The sequence below is a fragment of the Xenopus laevis genome, chromosome 1L, assembly GCF_017654675.1.
Source record: "Xenopus laevis strain J_2021 chromosome 1L, Xenopus_laevis_v10.1, whole genome shotgun sequence".
Taxonomy (NCBI): Eukaryota; Metazoa; Chordata; class Amphibia; order Anura; family Pipidae; genus Xenopus; species Xenopus laevis.
The window spans coordinates 147,505,079-147,524,688 of NC_054371.1; the positions used below are offsets into that span (position 1 = coordinate 147,505,079).

Genomic DNA, 19,610 nt, shown 5'->3' on the forward strand with positions numbered 1-19,610 from the left:
AGATGTTAAGTACTCCGATGTTCCTACAAGCACTGTGCACAGAGCATTTGTTTTTAGAAGGGGTCAGAGACCCCATTTGAAAGCTGGAAAGAGTCAGAAAAAGAAGTTAAATAATTCAAAAACTATAAAAAAAGAAAAAATCAAGGTCAGTTGAAAAGTTGTTTAGAATTAGTCATTCTATAATATACTAAAAATGTACATAAAGGTGAACCACCCCTTTATTCATAAGAATCAGCCCCTTTGTTCTAGTTTGCTGGTTCAGCAGCAGTGAGCAATCGGTGAGTAACAGAGCAGCCTTGCTCCCTTATTGCAACCTCTGCTCTTAATTAAAGGGTGTGTATCTTTAAGACCCTATTCCTTTAAATACCATGCTTCTCCTACAGTATAAGGCTTATACCAAACAAATAATCCTTGCATTCATGGTAGTCCAATGTATACTGAATCCTCTTCGTATAACACCAATCACTATCAGCAAACTGTCAAGCAAAACAATTTATGAATGTATTTATTCTGTTAGAGTACACAATGCTTTCCAAGAAGGAGCAGCAGGTTAAAATATACAATGTATTTAATAAAGCACAGCGAAATATAGTTTCATTCATTCAAATTATGAAGGTGTTCCTTGCACAGAGTATCTTACAGTCTAAGCCAGGGGTGTCCAAACTGTGGCCCGAGGGCCACATGCGGCCCAGGATGCATATGAATGCGGCCCAGCTTGAAACTCTTGGTTCCAGAGGAAATAGCAGGAGGGGGGTCTCTGCCCATTGCCCAGTTAGTAATAATAATATAATAATACGTCTATTTATTATCCAGGTGTCCCATATTCCAGTGTATAGCTCTATCTGGTTATCCAACTGGCATTGTAGTTCTTTTCTGTGTATTTCCTTTACTTTTACAATTAAAAGTGTATTTTATGTGTGGCCCCAGACAAATTTTCTTTTTCCAATGTGGCCCGGCAAGCCAAAAGTTTGGACACCCCTGGTCTAAGCAGTAAAAACTTGCTAAATTGTAATGTATTCCTTTTCTATACTAGATTTATACTGCTTTAGTAAAAAATATACGGTTTTGTTTCATTTCGTTTAATTTTTCTGTATAACATTCTGCATTTCCACAGGCAAACTTGCTAAGTCTGTAAATTAACAAGTGTATAAGCAAATGATATAATGTACATGGATCCATTACCCGTTTTAGTGATTGCTCCAATAATCACTTCTCTGTATCAACAAAAATGGCACATCCTCAAATACCTACCAGTTGCTAATTACCCATCTGCTACTTACTTATCTGCTACCTTTTTTGCACTGCACCCTACTGCTGATATATTTTCTTTTGCATACCACTGATTAGACTAGTGTCAATGTAATAACATGGGAATAAACCCAAAACATCTGATCAGATTTTTGTTTTTAAACTGCAGACCAGTAAATGACACCTGCTTATTGGTTGCTAGATAACTCTATTGTTCCTTGTTATTACATGATCTCCCCTTCTTTTAAGTGTCATATCTTCTCTTTCACTCCATGTTTTTAAGATTACACCTTCAATTTACCTTTTACTGCTCTAAAATAAAGCATAATGCAATAAACCATGACTAAACTGCACATTTTAACCAGAAGTCGATGATTATTAGGATTAAACAGCAATCTGAAAGACTTCGGATTATTGCATTTTTATAGGCTCACTATAATTTAAAAAATTTATTTTTCAGGCACAAAATATTTATTTAAAAGTCAAGATTAGCATTTGTAAATGTGGATTTTAGGCTGCAGTGTTTGCATTGTGCTGTTGGGCTTCCTTTGATCCTCCACAAAGCTGCTTCTTTTGGTCCTCATGGAAAGACTGTAGCAGTCTGATCCTGGATTCCAGCCTCTGTGTCCATTCTTCCCGTAGCCTGTGACAAGAAAATTGTGTAAAACATTATAATTTGCTAGTAAATACCAGCAGATTTAGATGTTAGTGTTTTTCCAAAGGGCAAAGTCTGGTTCCCAATTGGATGTTTTACTAGAAAATAAGTTTCTAAAAAAAGTCATCAACTCTAATTTGGTTTAGAAGGGATATATATTGATAACATATGGTTTGAATTCTATTTGTCAGTGTGGAAAAGATTTTCTTTCTGGAACATAACACACTAAAATCAAAGAATACACTTGAGATCTAACTAGTTTAACCATAAAGTTAAGCTGACCACATACACAAATTTGTCAAAGAATTGGTCAGTTTTTCAACTCTCCATCTTACAAATACTCTGATGTCTGAGGTGTCCACTTGTAACTTAAGTAACTGAAAATCAAACTGTAAACAGTAGTCCTTGGTGTACATACATTTGCTATTAAAGGGGATATAAAGTCAAAAAAGCAAAGACCTTATGCATAATAATGTTTTGAGAAACCAGCAGGTTTGTGGGCCCCTTTTATCAGAGGGAGGTCAGTTGGTTGATGAGAGCAGGGAAAAAGCAGAAATTCTAAACTGTTATTTTTCATCTGTCTAAGGAACAGGCTAATGAAGGCTTCCTTTTAAATAAATCTATTTCCAATAATAACTATTGATTCATGTGTGACTCAGGATGAAATTCATTGAGGTCTAAATTGTGCATAGGTATTGGTGAATTAAAAATGTGGTGCTGCTATTCAAAAAGGAAAGTTTTGGAAGGGGTAATAAGGGATAAGATACCTTTTATGAAGAAGTGAGCAGAACACTCGTCTCTGGGATGACAATGGATGTAATCTACTTAGACTTTACTATAGCATTTTATATAGTCCTACATAGAAGAATGGTTAAATTAAGAAATAAGGAATAGTATTTGTACTTGGATAGAAAACTGGCTGAAGGATAGCTCACAAAGAGCGGTGACAAATTGAAATTTTTCTAATTGGACCAGTGTTGTAAGTGAATTACCACAGGAACCTGTCCTTGGACCTTTGCTTTTTAACTTGTTTATTAATGACCTGGAGGTGGGCATTGAAAGTACTGTTTATATTTTTGCTAATGATACTAAATTATGCAAAACTATAAGATCCATGCATGATTTGACAAAATTTTGAAACTGTGAAATTTTGAAAATTATTCAGTCACGTAGAAATAATATGAAAGGGAGTTATACACTAAAGAGTAGTGTGTTGGGGGTATCCTTAATTGAGAAGGATCTGGGTATTTTTATAGATAAAAAGTTGTCTTATTTCAGACAGTGTCATTTAGTGGCTACTAAAGTACTTGCAAATAAAGTACGGTCTTGCAGGACAATAACGCACGCATGTTCAACGCACCAGAGGCCACCCATCTAGACTAGAGGAGCAAACTTTCATTTGAAGCAGTGTAGGTAGTTCTTCACAATAAGGGCACTGAGGTTGTGGAATGCCCTGCGGGGTGATGTTGTGATGGCAGATTTTAATAATGCCTGTGACTTCAATATATTTATTGAACAAGTATAATATTGTGTTGTATATGTGAGTGTATAGATAGGTGGGTGTAAGTATGTGTACATACAATATGTGCAATAAGGTTCATTTGGAGAGGTTAAACTTGATAGACTTTGGTCTTTTTACAACCCATCTTAACTATCTAACTATGTAACCTATCCCATTACTGTGTAATTTTATAGTAGTTCACTTAGTAATACTATATCACTCTACATCATGAAAGTAGCAGCTGGTTATCCTCATGTTTATGAGCTATATGATCTGATCACATTTAAGAAGGAAGTCAAAATAAGTAGGGAACGTTATGAATATGTTTGTATAATCTATGCAGAAATGCTATAGAGATAGTGATTATTGACTCTGGATATGAGCAAATCAATTGGCTTATACTACAGCGTGACAATGAGGAAAACTGTAGCAATGTGATAAAGCCAGACACATTACAACACACTAAGCAAATTCTTATCTAAAGCAAATCTACTATTTTAATAAATTACATCATGTTATAGTAATGCTTATGACATGACATTTATTATGTTAAAAAGGGAACCACACCCAAACAATGAAAAAAAAAAGCTTATTGAATAATAAAAGTTAAATTCTAAGCAGCTTTGACATATATATTGTTAATACAGGACCAAAATTTATCTTTGCCTTTACTTTTATTTGTACCGTAAATGTATTGGAAACTGAAAGCAGTATTTGCCACATGAATATTTATTTATTACATATACATATTTATTTATTTTCCCTGGACTGGTTGAGAAATAAAAGTGATATGTTTGCATTATATTTAAATTTTGCTCCAAGCTCACTATTTACAGTGATTAGGAAAAGACCACAGCACTGCATCACATGTATTCATCATGTTCTGTATTTATAAAGAAAATGTAAGTTGATAGGCTGAGTTAAACAAGCAGCATTGTTTTATTGTATAAAACACACTTTTCTCCCAGATAATGATTCAGTAAATATGGTAGTCCCTAGCAGTATAAGCTCTGCTATATACCTGCATACTGAATGACTGGCATTTATTGATTTTTTTTAAACCACTTCATTAAGAATCATGGCAGTGACCAATCATCATTGAGTTTCTATAATTCAATTTTAAATAAAGATATTAACCTATACTTTATATACTGTATGTCTATAATCCTCTTTAGACTATCATAAGTGGGAAAATCTGATTCCTTGTCTACATGTTTTTAATTTCTTTCTGTTGTATTGTTCTATATGAAACTGTAATGAACTGTGCTGTGGAAAATGTTGCTGCTCTATGAAGGAACCATACTTAAATTATTTATAAGAGCCATGCTCGTTCTCATTTATTGCCTTGTTCAATGTACCCTGTGTCAGTCATGTATACAGTATATATATATATATATATATATATATATATATATATATATATATATATATATATATATATATATATATATATATATATATATAGTGAATAAAGTACCCCCTTTTGTAAAATATAAGGATATTATAAGTTACCGAGGAGTTTCATGACCATATAAAAACACGAGGCCGAAGGCCGAGTGTTTTTATACAGGTCATGGAACTCCAAGGTAACTTCTAATATCCTCATATTTTGCAACTGGGGGTACTTTATTTATTATAATACACAAATTTCGGTGAGTCATGTGACAGAAATGACATCAGAACTCACCGTTTATAACTGATGACATCAGAACTCACCGTTTATAAGGATATAATTTACAAGATATTCATGGCTTTTGTGTATTATATATATATAAATTGCAGAATGACTCACAATATAACAATAAAAAACAATTATGAAATAAATGTAATTATAATGCAATGTGGTTGAGTACTACTACCATCATGTGATTACTAGACTGTACGGCAAATATACTACTAAAGCAGAAGAAATCTATATACAGTAGGAGAAGCGTTGCTGGTCTGTGAAGCTGGCATGGAAGAGTCTTTAAAGGCATTTGGCAGCTGCACATACAGTCATCTCATTTAGCAACTATATGAGCCACTACTCAGCTAGCATTGCTGTAAGCCAACCTAATCATGCTTCTGAGGCAACCAATTCGTTCTTTAGGTTCTTTAAGTGCATCAGCGCATGCTTTATAATGTTCAAAATGTGTATCGAGGCTGCATCAATCTTCAGTGAGCTGACAATACAATTTCTTTTTAGCAAATGAATAACAAACGCATCTAAAAAATTTCACAACTTAAGCAGTTATACAATGGATGCATTATACACTGTGTTCATCCATCTAGTCTGTCATCATTTATTTGGATGTTTAATTGAAGCACTGATCAATCATTATAGTTTCACTACATGAAAATAGTTTCTTCGCAACCTTCAATAGTCTTTGTCACATCATTAACACTAAGCTGGCATTATACTCACTTTGAAAGGGCACTTTTATTTTTCCGCTCATGTTCACACTTGTAATCTGTTGTTTGCTTTTCTATTTTTTTCTCCCAAAAATATTTCAAGCCATCAGCATCATGGGTCATTATCTCACGGCGGCCGTTGAGATTTTTCTTATCCATTTTCTAAAAATAATACATAAATGTTGACTACTAATATGGAAAACAATCTATTAATACTGAATTAAATGTTTTAAATACATGTCCTTGTATTATATATTTTTGACCACACATAGAACGAAAAAGAGATGTCGTGAATTTGCAGTTTTTATAAGCCTTTTTTAATGGCTTAAAATTCTATAGCATTAGTGATCGGCGAATAAATTATACAGGCACAAATTTGCAGTGAATTTCCGCATTTTTCCGCCAGCGAATAAAGTCATGAAACTGCAGCTAAAATTAAACAATTGTCACGCGTCAAAATTGTCACACGCAAAAAATTTACGTGCGTCAAAATTATTCTGACGCCCATTGACTTTAATGCATTTGGACAAAACAGTCGCCCATATAAAAATTGTCCCACGTCAAAATTGCTGTGCATCAAAATTATTTTGATGTCCATTAACTTCATTGCATTTTGCAAATTTTTCGTCGAAGCGCAACGGCACAGATTCGCCCATCGATATATAGCATAAATACATAGACAATTATTTTACCGGTGTATAAATGATCTAGTATTTATAATGGCAATGTATCTGTCTACTTACAGTATTACACAGCTTTTTTTATTTCTGGTTATTGTTATAATTTTGGCACTGATAGATATGCTTTGCCTGTAAAGCTAACAAATAACAACCCATGCTCTTCCAGGTTAGTCAATGCCCCATATATGCATAGAGTCATTGAACTGGGCCAAAATCATTGGTTGGTCCAATTTTACAGTACATTTACCCCCACATCGGATTGGCCAAATAGTTGTTAGAGACAGCTTACACACTAACCAATGATTCAGTTGAAAATGACCAAACTGTATGAAACATTTATTTCCAGTGTAATAGAATTTACAAGCCAGGGAAATAAAATCTGTACCAATTGAAGAAGCGTCATATAGACTTCCATTATGGTAGCATAAGCGCTTTGAAAATGCTGGTGAAAATTAAAACACACTTTTCCTTGTTGGTTATGCTTTATCTTAGATGTTGGTTTTTTTTTTGGAACAAAGAACTTTTGCTCCAAATACCGAAATGATTTAGAAGTCAAGACTGTAATTGTCTCTAGTCTCGACTTAGAAAAAAGTATTCATCAAAATTTCAGTGACAAATGGGAGCAATTATTATTGAGGGCACTCTGAGGCTGACATTTACTTTCATGGGTAGCTATTGGATTTTCTCTGTTGGATCCTTCTCTCTGACTGCTATAGCACAGTGATTGTTGCTAAAAAACCCTCACTCTTGAGGTTGATTCCGCTGACAGTGAGCCATATACCTACTGTTTTGATTGCCCCTACTTTCCAAAAACATTTAGCAAGGATGAAACTGCCATGTGTTGCATACCAATATAGTGTAAATGTAGTGTAACGTATAAATAAAATAAAAATCATCTGGAAGATCTCTACATCATATTGTTTCAAAAACAATATTATACTAGTGTCAGATTAAGAAAGAGAAGTACAGGTATGGGATCCAGAATGCTCGGGACCTGGGGTTTTCCAGATAAGGGATCTTTATGTAATTTGGATAAACCTTTGGGCTGGTTTTGTTTCCAATAAAGATGAATTATATCTTAGTTTGGATCAAGTACATGGTACTACTTTATTATTACAGAGAAAAAGGAAACCATTTAAAAAAAAATTGGATTATTTGGATAAAATGGAGTCCATGGGAGACAATCTTTCCGTAATTCGGAGCTTTATGGATAATGGGTTTCCGGATAACGGATTTCATACCTGTATTTAGAGTTTTAAAAACTTAACAAACTTTTAACAGAGTTCTGACTTGAATGCAATCATTGCATTATTTACTGATAACAGACAGCACATGGGTGGTCACACAATAATGCTGTCAGATGAGAATGAGAGGAGATGAAGCTACAGGGGCAAATTTCTTCCCCAGTACTAGGTCTTTTTTCTATTTATCAAAATTTCAGGAGCTCAAAGGTCAAAATATATCGTCAAGCTAGTACCCAAAATTGGCATGGTTTTGCATTGATATATATTACTTTATTTGACTATGCTAGAGACTTCCTGATAATTCTTTAGTTTTTATACTGTATAAGTCTATGGGAACTGAATGTGAAATCACATTCTACCATTCATTTTCAACGTATTTGCTAAATTCAAGTTTTGGAAACTGCAATGTGAATCTCCAATTTTTGCCTCAAAAAAAAAAAGCCTGCAAATAACGGTTAAAAACTCTTAATTCAGACTGTCCCTTAGTCTTCTAGACTCCTACTTTAAAACACTAAACTCAAAGCGGAAAAAATCTACATTTTTCTCAAAGATAAAGTATTTCTAGGTTGCGATGACCCTGTCACAGAGCCTTGTAACTGTTCCACCAGACATGTAAAATTACAGCATTTTATATTCTTAATGTTTGAAAAGTGCATGTTTACTTTTCTGGGTTGACCTTTAAAACACGCAGAAGGGTCTAATTAGAAAGAGACATTGTAGAGATACATGGCTTAATTGGGCTAACAGAATGATTAATCTGTTTTATGTTATAATGCTGAAACTGACCTGCATGAAAAATGTCACTGTTAATGATTGTCATGGTTTACATTTAATTATTATTTGCTGTAATTCAATACTTATTATTGGAAGGAATTAACTTTAACCACTTCAGCAAAGACAGTGACGTGCAGTGAATTTTGAGTGTATCCTTTTGTGTAAGGGTCCAAATTACCATTTGTTCTGTATTTTTTTTTTGTATATTTTCCGTTTCAGTGCAAAAACAGCGATAAATGATGCTTAAAGTTTCCAAAAAGTATTTTGCCAGGTTTGACATGTTTTTTTCTTTTCTTATGAAACAAATATTTCTATTTCATTATTTTACATCTAACTAGTGAGAAAATCCTCAATCATGGAGCACCAGCAGTGTTAAAACCATAACATCGCTGGTGCTCCTTGATTGAGGATTTTCTTGTTGGAATGTACAAGCTTCGGAAACGGATACACTTAGCAGCACAGCAGTGTGTCCTTCAAAGGTCAGTGAGTGCTTCCTGCTCTATCTAGAGCCACTTTCATTAGGTATTTGTGTCAAAATCTACTTCTTGCACTTCTCTAGCGTTTATCTTGGTGCTGCTCCATCCTTCTTGCCTTATGATCAATAGGCAACTCATTGCTGAGCTGTTCCTAATGACACAGGAGAACCCTGGAGCTGCTGCCACCTCTTGAACAGTCAATAGGCGCAGCACAAGTGCCTAACCCAAGATTACAGCAGGTGGCTTTCGTGCAATTGTGTCTGTGTGCAACAAAATGTGTGCACAGTTTCGGCAAATGAGACACAATTATGCCAGGTGAAATGCAAGTCAAGTGCATCAGCCCCTTACTGCATTGTGGGAATAAGGGTAGGACTACATGGGCGATTTCCATGCGATCCGACGCGCTGCGCAAAAATGCAGGTGTCACACATCGGATGCGACAGAAGTAAGGTACGTAATGGAAATGTCGGATGAAGTCGCAGCAGTGATCCGATGCGTCTGCATCTGACAGTCGTGTCGTGTCGGATCAACCCTGCGACACAATAACCAGTTTTTAAAAACTTAAGTAAAAACTTTTCTCCAAAACAACGCCAGTTTGCTAACCATTAAATATATTGGTTTAAGCTTATGAGATAATTTATTACAAAGAAGTGTAATAAAGCACTTAAAGGGGTTGGTCCACTTCCAAAACTTTTTTTCACTTGATTTCATAAATTTATCACTCATTATTTCATGATTGATTTCATTATTTATCACTCCAACTTGCAGTACAGAAGTAAAGAGTGACTGAAGTTTTTCAGAGCACAAGTCACATGACTGGGGGCAGCTGGGAAATTGACAATATCATGCCTAGCCCCATGTCAGATTTCATAATTGAATATAACAAAATCTGTTTGCTCTTTTGAAAATTGGATTTCAGTGCAGAAGTCTGCTGGAGCAGCACTATTAACTGATGCATTTTGAAAACAACATGTTTTCCCATGACAGTATCCCTTTAAAAGTCATTATAAATCTCTTAAAGTAGAGATATTAGTGGGACTCATTTATCAACACTGGGCACATTTTCATGTGTGTAGTAACCCGTAGCAACCAATCAGTGGTCAGCTTTTTGCAGCCAGCTGCAGGTAGAACAATGAATGCAGAAGTGTTTTGTGGGTTACTGCTCGCTGACAAATTTGCCCATTGTTGATAAATGACCCCCAAAATAGTTTTTAGATAGTTCTTGAGATATGGACTGCAACCAGATTGTATAATACAATTTACTGGCATACTGCAAGCTTTGGCACACACAACTTAGTGTTAGCGATGGGCGAATCACTAGTCGTTGTTGCTAAACAGTAACAAGCACCTTTAGTATTGATCGAGGAAGGTCTTCCTGGGAGTTACCATTTGGACACTGCACCTAGTTTGCTGTGCAATAAATTGTTAGTGAGGGACTACAGTGTCAGAAGTCTGGAATGTGTTGGATAGTAGGGATGGAATGCGTAACCTTTGTTTTATCCATTGAGCAGATTAGAATCTGGATTGAGAACTGAATTTAGGAGTCCAATACTTGCCACATGATCAATAAGCCTGGCCCACAATAAAAAATAACAGCACATAGATGAGGCATAAGGATGTTGTCATCCTGTGTCATCCATATACTGTATGTATGTATATATATATATATATATATATATATATATATATATATATATATATATATATATATATATATATATAAAAGTCCAAAGGTTTACACGCACACCGATGTTGATATAAATGTTACTTTATTAGGAAGTCATTAATTTATTGCATCAACGTTTCGGTTCGGAATCTAGAACCTTTCTCAAGATGCTTTTCCCTCTAACAGGATGTGTTCCAGTTACAAAATTTAAAACTTACTTACTCCCTAAAGTACTTCCTAATAAAGTAACATTTATATCAACATCGGTGTGCGTGTAAACCTTTGGACTTTTGGATTTCACGATCTACACACAGCACCCGAGTTCAGTCCTTAACGACGAGTGCGGACCTTAATGGTGGATATATATATATATATAGATATATAGATATATAGATATATATAGATATATATGATCTGTGTATATATATATATATATATATATATATGTATATGATGTGTGTGTATATATATATATATACAGTATATATATATATATATATATATATATATATATATATATATATATATATATATATATATATATATATATATATAGGCCTATCACTCCTTCAAGTGCATTCACTGCATTGACAAAAAACTTGGAACAGCTCACCGCTGTAAATCTGCAAAGAATTTTTCTGCCTTACCTGATTTTTCAGCAATTGAGCAATTTTGAGCAATTATAACTATCAGGCCCGGACTGGCAATCTGTGGGTTCTGGCAAATGCCAGAGGGGCTGCTGTAAGGTGCCATAGAAAGTCAGTATTTAGTGGGCTGGTGGGGGCTGTCTGGGCCTCTTTGTGGGCTGATTGGGCCTTTGTGTACCTGAAATGCCAGGGCCTATTTTAATTCTCAGTCCGGACCTGATAACTATAATATAAGATACATCATATATATATATATATATATATATATATATATATATATATATATATATATATATATATATATATATATATATATAGTAAGCTTAGACATGGTGCACACAGACAAACAAAAAGCAATGCCTGTGTGCTGGTTAAAGACAGCAATAGTAATAATCAAAAAGAAAACCGCACCAACAGGTCTTCATATGAAATAAACAAAAAGGTTTTATTTGATCAAATAAAACCTTTTTGTTTATTTCATACTGTTGGTGCGGTTTTCTTTTTGATTATATATATATATAAATGTGTGTGTGTGCAACAGAGTGTGAGCAGAAAGGGACAGCTTTCACCCTTCCCATCCTTGCAATTACTGGGAGATATTTTCGTTTATCTGCCAATGTCAAATGTTGCCAAAGCTCCAAAGGCCCAAAGTTACTACTCCTTTGTTGGCAGAAGAATGTAGTTCAATATAGAAGAGATTCTTCTTATTTATATAAAAAATGTAGCAAAAACCTCAAAGAATTTACTTACAGCTTCAACAAAACATACTGTAGATCCTTGAGCTTATTGGGTGACATTGCATAAGTTCTAAGCATATATTTCCTAATGTGAGCTGATTTCATTATCACCGCTTTATATTGCATCTTAGCAACCTGCTCCTAGTTAGAACCCAATGAAACCAATCCACTTACTGTAAGTTAGTAATTAAAACTCGTTAATGTATACTTAGCCAACTGTGAAAACTATAAGTATGGCATATGGTGCGGGCATTAGTGCAGAATACAAATATAAACACTGCATTGTTTGCAAATGAAAACTATGACTTAACTGCAGATACATCTAAAAAAAATAACATCTTTTGTCTAATGTCTCATTTCAAGTTTTATTCAAACAAATGCATTCATTTCTTGAAAAAAATGAACGGTGGAGCATAAAGATCAAGTTGTGTAATTTCATTTGCTTTCTTTACTTCCACAATATAAAAGGCAATGCACCGCAAAGCAAAAGGGCTGTGAAATTGATTGGCAATCCATCAGAGCTGTGAATATTAAGTCATTTGCCCTTTTATTTAAATGGCCTCTGCTGCAACATTACCTAATGCTGATAGGGCCACTGGTGTTGTTTAAGGACTTGGGTTTACTGCTAACGTGACTGTAAAAGATCACATCCTATGGCTGAGCTGTATACTATGTAGAGTGCCGAGTGTAAAATTTCTGGAGATTTGCCTTCTGAGGCATGCCAGCTGGGGAGTAGTATCTTGTGAGGCCATTAAATGTCTCAGTGTAAATCAAATTTATGTCTGTCGCCAGTTGCCTGGTCATTTGGCTGTAAATACAGTAGACATTTTTACAACCAGAAGACTAAGCATCACATAGAACGTGATGATTTTTTTCTTCTTGTTTTTTATGCATAAATCAGAATGACTTGAATGTTTTTTTGTGAATGTTATCACAAAGCTTATATAATAGAAATGTGCCGTGTGAACAGCCACACTTGTGAAGGAGGTGCATTTCAAAATAACACTCTTTTTGCCTCCCAGTAAACCTGTTATTTATAAAAAAAAAAGGCATTACTGCTGGCTTCTTTTTCTTCTCAATAAGGAACAGCAAGCCTGTTGTTGGACTAGAACTTCCAGCATGTACTGGGTGCTGCTGGTTGATGATGGGATTTGTATTTCAGAAACAAAATATCAATCTGAAATGTACTTACTAATTAAAATAATGAAAATTTATCAGAGCAAATATGTAATTCAATGAGCATGATCGTGAGTAGGGATGTAGCGAACCGCCGATAATGTGTTCGCGAACGCCGTTCGCGAACACCGGCAAAAAATGCGAACAGTTCGCGAACAGTTCGCGAACTTCGAACATCCGAAAATCGTTCGATTCGAACGATCGAAGGATTTTAATCGTTCGATCGAACGATTTTCGTTCGAATCGAACGAAAATCGTTCGATTTTACCGATCGAATGGTCGAATGGTCGAACGATTTTGACGCGAACGCCTATTGGCGAACGTCGCGCGACGTTCGCGAACTTGCGGCGGACGCGAACAGCCGATGTTCGCGCGAACAAGTTCGCCGGCAAACAGTCCGCGACATCCCTAATCGTGAGGCACAGCATTTTTCACTTTAGCCATGGAATTCATACAGATCAGTAAAGAGCGGCAATACTTATGTTAGTGGAATAGCACAACTGGCATCTGCCATGTTTTAATATGATGTAGAGAGTGATATTCTGAGACAATTTGCAATTGGTTTTCATTTTTTATTATTTGTGTTTTTTAAGTTATTTAGCTTTTAATTCAGCAGCTCTCCAGTTTGTAGTTTTAGCAATCTGGCTGCGAGGGTCCAAATTACCCTAGCAACCATGCATTGATTTGAATAAAAGACAGGAATATGAATAGGAGAGCACATAATTAAGGGATTGGCAAATTTGAGCCGTTTTGGCAAAAATTTGCCGCCGGTGACTTGTGACGCCCATTAAAGTCTATGGGTGTCCAAAAAAAATTTGTTGCGCTGCTAAATTTTTTTGCCGCACGCTGCCATACAAGTCTATGGGCGTCATTTCCACGGAAAAACAAAGCGAAAAAATTTGCCCCTATTTATACATGTGTAGCCTTACAGAGAATTTGTTTTTATATGAGTGACCCCTATTTGATAGCTGGAAAGAGACAGAAGAAGATGGCAGATGCTTCAAAAAGTATAAAAAAGAAAAAATGAAGAACAATTGAAAGGTTGCTTTGAATTAGCCATTCTATAACATACTTAAAGCTAATGTAAAAGAGAACCACCCTTTAAGCTCCTAAGCACTTGCTCTCTGTGTCTTGTGCTAAGTATATTGGTCCGTTCCTTTCTAAACAAGTAATAATGATATTAATCAATAGTTAATACCTGTTATTGAAATTAACTTGCAGTTTAGGGGCATATGTATCAAGCTGCGTATAAATGAATATAAAATAAACCACACCATCTGAATTCCAGACACCCCTCTGTAAAATCCTGGCCCATTTATCAATCTGTGTATTGATTTTAGGCAATCGAATAGCTGGCATAAAAAGCAGTTGATGTTTGAAAAATGCAGTGTAAAAGAATGTTTTTCCATTGTAGTTTTAGAATAATAAAGAAATGCCAATGTTTCATCAATGCAGGTGTGTGTATGGGGGATAATAGTGACACATTTTGATGTCTGAATGCATGAACACAATTTATATAAGGCTAACTGATGCCATGAATTCCTTTAGTAACAGACTGATGAGGCAGCTGACATTCAGTAGGTGCAGGTGCACTGCAGTCATATTTAAAGGAGAACTAAACCATAAAAATGAATATGGATAAAAATGCCATATTTTAAATAGTGAATTTATTGCACCAGCCTAAAGTTTCAGCTTGTCAATAGCAGCAATGATCCAGGACTTCAAACTTGTCACAGGGGGTCACCATCTTGGAAAGTGTCTGTGACACTCACATGCTCAATGATCTCTGAGAAGCAAATTATCAAGCAAAAAAAGAGGGTTGTCTGTAATATAAGATGATGCTACAAGTCTGATTATTACATTATGATGCTAATTGCACTGGTTTCTGTGCTTCCATGTAGTAATTATCTATATTAATTACTTATCAGCCTTATATTGTCTACTGTATATTATGAGTGGGTCCCTAAGCTCAGTAAGTGACAGCAGCACAGAGCGTGTGCAGTGAATCAGCAGAAAAGAAGATGGGGAGCTATTTATTAGGGATTAGGGATTAGTGATGGGTGAATTTATTTGCCAGGCAAAACGCCCCAAATTCGCCCATCACTACTGGGGATTATTTTGAGACACAGATCTTTACTGCTAAAGGGCTGTAGTTGCCTTGGGCTGGTACAGAAGCACAAAACATAATGTACAACATTTCTAGCTACTTCTTTAGTTAGGCTTTAGTTCTCCTCTGAGGGACCACACCACACTAAGGTGTTTTCTGGGGTTTGTGAACCTGTTGCATAAGGCATACTGTATATATGTAACCTCAGCCTATGGATTCTACTGTGTACATCACATGCAGTTACCATACTAGAATAATTGTGCATTATCTTTCTGCTGGAATGCAAGAAATTTATTTGCACTGTACAGAGGGTACAGATCCATTATCTGAAAACCCGTTATCCAGAAAGCTCCCATCGACTCGATTTTAATCAAATAATTTAAATTTTTAAAAATGATTTCCTTTTTCTATGAAATAATAAAACAGTAGCTTGTACTTGATCCCAAATAAGATACAATTAGGGGGTTATTTACTAAACTCCGAATGCAAAATAATTTGTGATTTTTTTTAATGAAATCAGACTTTTAAAAAAATCTTTATTAAACCCCGAGGATGAAAAACTCAGAATTAGAAAATCAGGCATCTCAGACCTGCCGAGGATGTATATGAGTCAATGGAAGAAGTCCCAATGATTTTTTGATGTGCGCTGGGTTTCGTGCAATGCCCCTAAGTTTTCTGAGTTTTCGGGCAAAAAAGCATTCAGGTGAAAAATCTGAAAAAATCTTGAAAATCTGATTTTTTCCTGCAAAGCAAATTTTCGGTAAAATGTAATTATAAATAAGCGTAAAAAAACGATCAGATTTGTTCAGAGTTTGCAGCAGAAAATGTTGAGATAAAATCGGACTTTGATAATTAACCTCCTTAATCTTTACTGGAGGTAAACAATTCTGCTGGGTTTACTTAATGTTTAAATAATTTTTTTTTAGTAGACAAGGTATGGAGATCCAAATTACTAAAAGACCCATTATCCCGAAAACCGCAGGTGCCAGGTGTGCTGTATAAAAGGTCCTGTACTAGCTACATATCTGACATGTCTATGCTCTGTCATTTGCTGAGAGTAGCTGAAGACTGTCCCATAACTTTGTAATAATTGTGTCTCATATATTATCCAGAAATAGTCTTTATACAAATGTTGTGATGTACCGTATGTCATAATCAGTGGATTATACTAATAAATTGAAATGCCTCCTCATTTACAGGTTATTTGATCCTACTAGATTTCACCCGGAATCATGATCTACAGGGGTGGTGTTAGAGAAAAGGGAAATCTACATATCTGGGCCCCAAACGTCAGGGAGAAACTCTGCATATTGTCAATATCCAATCTGTGTCCCTCAAGCTGTTGTTAGACTATAACTCCCAGCTCCTCCCACCAACTTACTATTTTTATTACATGAAAAATATGCAATAATTTAGCCATAAAACTATTAAGAACTTACTGTACCATTTAGCTTATTATCATATATATTTCTTATTAGAAAGCATTACAAGAAGAAGCTTCAGGGTCAATTAAAGGTATTGGACCTGTTAATCAGAATGCTGGGGACCTGGGGTTTTACGGATAACTGATCTAAAGATAAGCTATATCAGCCCTGTACTGTGGTGTACCATACCTTCACCTAATATCAGGTCACCTTTTGAGGGAAATTAACCCACATTATCATTAATATTGTTTGAAAAGTCCTAGTACAACACTGATTTAACTCAATTATGGAAGTGAATGATGTAATTATACTTGAATCTCTCTCAGCATGAGCTTATTTAATGAGTCATGATGTATAGAACACAATAAATCTTTGAAACCTTGAAACTCATACTGAGTGAATAAATAATAATAAATACAAACTAAAATTCACCTGGACTGATGCGATTCTGTGTGATGTGCACTTTCTAAAGGGCAAAAAACACTATGCCGCCAATTTTAACCTATTTTGATGCCCCCCCCACCCCACAAAAGCACTAATTTCATCTATTTTGATATATAATAAATTTGTAGAGCAAAAAAAAATGCCCAAAATAAAACAAATATTTTACCATTTGTACTACGGGGCATTATAAACACCAAAAAACAAGGTGATATTGTCACCCCAGATGGGGAGGAATAGTTAATTTCTTTTATTCCAAGAAATAGTAGATGTTTCACACATACAGTATTTTATAGCTTATATTAGAGGAAACCCACTAATTCCATCAATGTTTAAACAAATTACACCGATTAGTATATAAGTAGAAATGTAGGCACTTCTTCAACAGGATGATACTCTTTTAATTGGTGAATCCATGTTATTTCTAAAAACACTTTAAAACCCTGACGTGTAGACATGAAATCTATGTAAACAAGTACTAAAGGTGTCAGGTAAGGTGCAACATCTGTTTTATCATAATTATGTATCATCTTAATTAAGATTGCTCTAAACAGAAAATGTCAAAGAACTTGTTAATAAAGTGCCGGCATTTATATAATAGTATGAACATTATATCAGAAAATGTAAGATGCCAACAAAGCCCAAGCTCCTTAAACATTACCTTGGTCTGTGGAAATTCTATAGTTATCATGGTTCAACAGAAACAATACACAGTATATTGTATATCTAGCTCTACAGAGATGTATTAAAATATTGATCTTACTTTTTGAGTGGTTGTTCCTGCTTAATTCCTGAGCCTGCTAAGTAGATGTGAAAGGTGGAATGATTTTCTTCTCTGCTATATGTCTAACGAAGCCTGTGGGAGTGACCTCTATTTAGTTCATCTGCCACCTCTGTCTACAGGAGATTGAATGACAAGGACTATTTTAAAGAAACATACTTGGTCCATTCCACTGTTAGTAGATGAGCCAGACCTACCCTTGAACGTTTGTATGCAACCGGAGTTTTTCAAAACAGCTGTCTTCAATGTCATCATGATTTTGTTACCAGGGAAAAGTGTATAAGTGAGACTAAATACAATGCTTATAGAGAATGCAAAGAGCAAGGCACAAGCTTTAAACAATTTTGGATACTCACAGCCAGTTAAAATCCAACAAAAGCCTGAAATTACAGTTTTACAACCTGCACTTAGAAACTGTGGAAGTGTTATGTAAATAGAAAATAAAATGAGAGATCCATAATAGCTGAGCATGAGCTATAACTACCATGATACAGGGTTAGTTGCTTGCATCTAACATATACTGCTCCACATCATATAAGAACAAAGACTTTCTGGTCACGCCTCCAATGTAGCCACCCTTGGCCAATGGCCATAAGCCACACAAACCCAGCCCAGGACAACCCCTTCTGCATTTTCAGCCTCTTATATCTTAACTGTCCCAAAGGAATGGGACAGCTGGGGTTGGTGTGATGATAAAATCATGCATCTAAGCCCTGGGGCATAAAGGCACTGTTTTCGCCCACAATACACTGAAGATTATAATGATATATTATCTATTTTTGTGAGCAAATGTTGGAAGGAAGAGTAAACCAACGTTCTTGTTTTTAAGCAAGCCTCATATAATGTGTTTTTTAATACAAACCAAAACCATAGTCTCCCTAATAGGGTCAAGCTGGAGAAAAGTTCAGGGCAATAGAGAAAGAGTAGATCCTCTAAAGTGAGTAAAAATAACTTAAAATAGGCATGTGGAAAAATGCTTAATCAGGCTATTTTTGCACTATACTGTAACTTGCAACATGACAGCCAAACAGCAACAGCTTGAGGACCAAGAGCTAAACATTGTAGTAAAGACTACCAGTGACCTGCGTGCCCCTTAAACACTGCCCTCATCTAAAAATGATGCAAATTGCCATGTTTTTTTTACCCACAATGCAGCTTTTTTCCCCAAATTCCAGGGTAACCCTTGTGTCCATCAATTTACTTGGTGCAAGTCAGTAGTGTAGTGCTGTCCAACTTTTGTAGTACTGGGGGCCAGAATTTTTTTGGTCTACATGGTGGAGGGCCAATAATCAAAGCCAGTGTTGACCACTTCCACAATTAACCCACATCCACTTTAATCCACAGCAATGTTACCACAAGAACTTTTAAGGCCATATCCACATTAATGTTGGTATCACACCAAAAAACCAAATGGTTGGTGCTCACTGCAGGGATATCACTCGTCACTCATATGTGAAAAGTCATATTAAAACATACCCATAAATCCACATTCCTCCTCCTCCCCTGTGGATAGCACAGCACTCCCAGCACATGATTAAACAATTTAGGGGCCCCTAACAACAATTTTCAAATGCTTACACACCCAGAACAAACCCTACCAGGCTGAAGTTCCACAGGTAGCATAGGGCAGGCAGAGTATGGCACACACAGGGAGCATAGGGC

The 19,610-nt window shown here is 35.5% G+C and overlaps 1 long non-coding RNA gene across 1 annotated transcript; it reads right to left on the reverse strand.

The window, feature by feature from the left end:
• Nucleotides 1-1,751: 1,751 nt before the first annotated feature.
• LOC121394243 lies at nucleotides 1,752-19,404 on the reverse strand. Its single transcript, XR_005961578.1, has 3 exons — nucleotides 18,305-19,404; nucleotides 17,931-18,188; nucleotides 1,752-1,891 (listed from the first exon to the last, which is right to left on the reverse strand). It is a non-coding gene; the product is annotated as an uncharacterized LOC121394243 (long non-coding RNA).
• Nucleotides 19,405-19,610: the final 206 nt, after the last annotated feature.